We start from the raw sequence: 5012 nt of genomic DNA, 5'->3' as shown, positions 1-5012 counted from the left end.
CTTCTTCCTGTTCTACTACCAGGGCGGCGCTGACCACTTGCGTGGTGGTCGCTATGTATAGCAGGAGGGATTCTCCATCGCTTGGAGGAACTAGGACTGGGGGTTTTGTTAGAAGTAGCTTGACCATGTCAAGCGCCTCCTGGGCCTTAGCTGTCCACTCGAAGCGGTTGGCTTTCTTCAGGAGTCGATAAAGGGGGAGTTCTCGTTCGCCGAGGCGTGAGATGAATCGACTGAGGGCGGTGAGGCACCCTGTGACCCATTGAACCCCCTTTATGTTCTAGATCGGACCCATCCTTGTGATGGCTGAGATTTTCTCTGGGTTGGCTTCGATGCCACGCTCGGAGATGATGAAGCCGAGCAGCATACCCCTCGGGACCCCGAAAACACATTTCTCGAGATTGAGTTTGATGCAATTTTCCCAGAGTTTTGCAAAGGTTTGCTCAAGATCGGTGACAAGGTGGTCAGCCCGTTTGGACTTAACTACGATGTCATCGACGTAGGCCTCAACGGTCCGCCCGATGAGGTCCCCGAAGCAATTGAGCATACAGCGCTGGTAAGTGGCCCCATCATTTTTCAGACCGAATGACATTGAGATGTAGCAGAACGATCCGAAGGGGGTGATAAAAGACGTCACGAGCTGATCGGACTCTCTCATCATGATTTGGTGGTAGCCAAAGTACGCGTCAAGGAAGCAGAGGGTTTTGCACCCTGAGATAGAATCGACTATTTGGTCTATGCATGGTAAAGGAAACGGGTCCTTTGGGCACGCCTTGTTGAGACCCATGTAGTCGACACACATCCTCCATTTCTCGCTCTTTTTTCGTACAAGAACGAGATTTGCTAACCACTCTGGGTGGTGTACTTCCCTGATGAATCCGGTGGCCAGCAGTTTTGCTATCTCTTCACCGATGGCCCTGCGCTTTTCCTCATCAAAGCGGTGTAGGCGTTGCTTCACTGGCTTGGAGCCTAGGTGGATTTTCAAGGTATGCTCGGTGACCTCCCTCAGGATGCCTGGCATATTTGAGGGTTTCCACGCAAAGATGTCTTTGTTGTCGCGGAGGAAGTCGACGAGCATGCTTTCCTATTCGGAGGAGAGTGTGGTACCAATGCGTACCGTTTTACCCTCAGAGCTATAGGGGTCTATGAGGACCTCCTTGGAGCCCTCTACCGATTCAAACGACCTAGTTAATTTCTTTGCGTCGGGCGCTTCTTCGGCGACCTCTTCCTTGAGGGCGGCGAGTTCCCCAGAGGCGACGATTTCTATGTGGCCGCAGCACTCGACTTCGCACTCATAGGCCCACTAGAAGGAGGTGCCGACAGTGATGACCCTATGTGGGCCCAGCATCTTTAGCTTGAGGTATGTGTAGTTGGGGATAGCCATGAACTTCGCGTAGCATGGTTGTCCCAAGATGGCGTGGAAGGTTCTGGGGAACTATACTACCTTAAAGGTGAGGGTCTTAGTCCTGTAATTGGACTGATCCCTAAAGGTAACGGGTAGATCGATCTGTCTGAGTGGCATGGCCTGCTTTCCGGGGATGACGCCGTGGAAAGGCGCTTGGACTGGGCAGATGTGCGTTTGGTCGACGCCCATTACGTCGAGCGTCTTTGCATACATGATGTTGAGGCCATTGCCTCCATCCATCAGAACTTTGGTGAGGCACTTTGGGCCGACGATCAGGTCGACGACAAGCGGATACCTTCCTAGGAGGGGATGGCGTCTGGATGGTCAGTCCGATCGAAGGTTATGACGGACTCCGACCACCGGAGAAAGAGAGGTGTGGTTGGTTGGGCCGTGTAGACTTGGCGGCGTGCGACCTTCTGATGACGTTTGGAGTCGTAGGCCGTTGATTCTTCGAAGATCATGAGGCAGTCGTCTGGCGTTGGAAAGCCATCGTCCTTCTCGATGTCATCGGCAGTGGGGGCGTGTAACAACCCAGGTTTTTGGAGAAGCCGAAAATACGAACTTTTTGAAAATTTTCCTGCAATATGTGAAGCATGTAGATGCTAGGTAAAACAAAGAACAATTTATAAATAAATTGTTGCATACATATAGTGATGCTTGTAGGAGCTTGCCAGAGTTCCTTATTTGGTTTAGGGTTTTGTGTTGGAGAGCACAAGTCCGTAGCAAATCCTTTTGATCCCTTCTAGAATATCTTATGAATCCCTTTTCCTCTCTCCCAATTCATCTTCTTGCTTTTGAACCTCATTCGAATCCCTTGATCTAAATTCATAAAGTCGATCGACCTTCCAGGTAAATCAATGCCCATCGATGCCAACCCTTGGCATTGGATTCCGAGACCCGTAGTAAACCCTAGTGGCCCTTGGATATTACCCAAGTGGGCCCACACCTAAGCTAATTAAGTTTAGCATACAAACACTTGATTATGGAATTAATCAAGCAATATATGAAATGGAAAAGAGTAAAGGAAATGGGAAAGAAAGGTGAAGGCCATATTGGCCTAATTGGTCCAACCAACTGAACTAGCACTACTGGCCTGCCTGCTCACTCGAGCCTCCCCACCTTGGCCCAGTTTGCCTGCACTTCCACGTGGCCCACGAAGCTAGCCTGAGTAACCGCACCAGCCCAACATGGTCTCCCTGCTTCTGGCCCACGCGGGCAGCAACAACAGTAGCATCGCAGCCCATCTCGCCACTCCTCCCTTCGGTCCGCCCCGCCAGCGCCTTGGCCCAGCTGCCAGCAGCATGCCTAGCCAGCCTCCCAGCCGAAAGCCTAGCCTGGCCAGTAGCCGGCGCCCCACTCCAACCCTAGGGCGTGCCTGCCATGACTCCACACCCACGCCGCTGTCGCTCATCCGCTGCAAGCTTGCATGCGCGCAACGCCAAGCCCCGCGCCCTTAGCTCACTCCGCACCCCTGCTCGATGCGCGCCGCGTGGGCAGGGAGCACGGACCCCGAGGATCACCGCTGTCCATGACCCCTGGCTGCCTTAGCCCATGAGCATAAGAAGCCCAAGCCGCCGCCATCCCCTTCTTCCTCCCCCAGTGCGCCACCCCTTCTCCTCCATTTCTCAGCCGCCACCGCAAGCCCCTACTCCATGCCCCGCATCTCGCCGGAGAGCACGCCAAGCCAGAGCCACTGCCGAAGCCACGGTGCCACCTGCGACACTGTGCTCCTCGGCCGCCCGACGAGCGTTGTCTCGGACCTGAGGCTGAGCCAGAGGCACCATCCTCCGTCTTCTCACCCCTACGTTCATGTTATCCTCAACGGCGTCCATGGCCGTGTCTCTGCGGGCGCGTCCGCAATAACCACCACAGGCCGGGCTTGAGGACCCCATGACGTCCATGCAGCTGCACCACCTCATTGACGTCCACCTCGAGCCTCTGCTCCGTGCCTCGTCCTCGGCCGTGGCCACGCCAAGCCCCAACCCTGTCTTGGCCACGATGAGCCTCTCCACACTAACATCGTCGTACACCACCGAGGCCACACCGGTGCCCTCCACCTCGAGCCCACGCTACCACCGGCGCCTCACCAATGCGACGTCAAGCCGGCCGTGGACACGATCCATCGCCCCAAGCCAAGCTCCTTCACCACCCACGATGTGAGCACGTCATGACGTCACTCCATCCCAAGCCTCTATACCAGTGCCATGACACCACGATGATGCCCATGCATGCTGCATCGGCACCCTCTGCCTCTACCTGTACCACGAAATCGAGTCGAACAGCGACGTCGCCTTGTCTCGGACACCTTCTGCTCCATCCTCGGCTACCGTAGTCACCACCTTGCTGAGCACCTCTTCATCCCCGTCGGGAGGCATGCCCCTGCTCGAGCTCCAAGCCTCCAGACAGCAGCAGTAGCCCTTCCTCGCTATGCACCACCGACCACTTCGCCGATGGACCGCAACATCTTCCTAGGTGTCGACCGTCGTCATCTTCTGTGATCGGCCTTCAAGCCGTGCAACTCTATGTGTAGGGAAGAAGCCAGCCCCTTGCGGCATCCTTCGTGAACCATGGCCGAGCTCCATCCAACAGCCGCCACCTGTTCGGCAATCTATATCCTCCCCACTTTTGTGAACATGAGTTTATCTTTCATTTGCACATGACCATCATCTATGTATCATCTATCTATCCGTGATTAGTAAATGCCTGTGCCGACCATCGCCGCCGGTCTACTCCTCTGTTTCCATTTCCCTTCATGACGATCTATCTATTATGCATGTCTATCTCTTGTACCTCAAATTCTTTTCCCAAGTGCTTCGACTAGGTGCTACATCTTCGTCACCCGATCACCCGAATGAGCCAAAGCCGTTGGATGACCACAGGTGCGACCAACTACAAGCTCCGCCAAGATCATGATGCCGAGCAACATGGGTCACGTTCTTTCACTTTGACAAACCTCAGTGAGCCACCACCATGCCCCTCTTTCCAACCCCAATTTTGCTTACCGGCCATGGTGTTCCAACCATGGAATGCGTAGACCGAGGCCACCTCTGGCCTTTGGACACACAAGCACACACACACGTGACTAACTCAAGCCAAATCGAACCACCGGAGTCCCAAGAATGCTGGTGTGGTTGCCGACCACCATCGAAGCATTCTCTAAAGCCATGTCTCGTCCACCGTGAACCACACCCGATTGAGTCAAGCCTTGATCGCCATCTCTGACGTTGCGACGGAGCTCTACCGCTCCTAGACATGCCCGCACTCACTAGCACGAGACCGGACTTAGCCAAACGGATCCATGACGTAGGAGACACCGGAAAGGACTTGTCGCCTGTAAAACCCATCATGGCCAAGCCATGCCACGGTGAAGAGTTACCATGACCTCATCGTGAGCCTAGAAGCTGTAATTGGACCACGTGGTATTGATCGCCGCATTATGGACTGCAGGATTCCCTTTTTGGTTGCCCTGGTAGTTCCATGGAACCATGTGCCCGTGTTTCACCACTGTTCCTCGAGTTACGAGAACATGCCGTCGAGATCTACCGGGATCCACACTAAAGGCCTTTTGAAGTAGTCTCATTACACAACTCATGGATAAAGCCCTGGCATA

The sequence above is a fragment of the Miscanthus floridulus genome, chromosome 4 (genome assembly GCF_019320115.1).
Source record: "Miscanthus floridulus cultivar M001 chromosome 4, ASM1932011v1, whole genome shotgun sequence".
Lineage (NCBI taxonomy): Eukaryota > Viridiplantae > Streptophyta > Magnoliopsida > Poales > Poaceae > Miscanthus > Miscanthus floridulus.
This window is presented reverse-complemented; position numbering follows the sequence as displayed.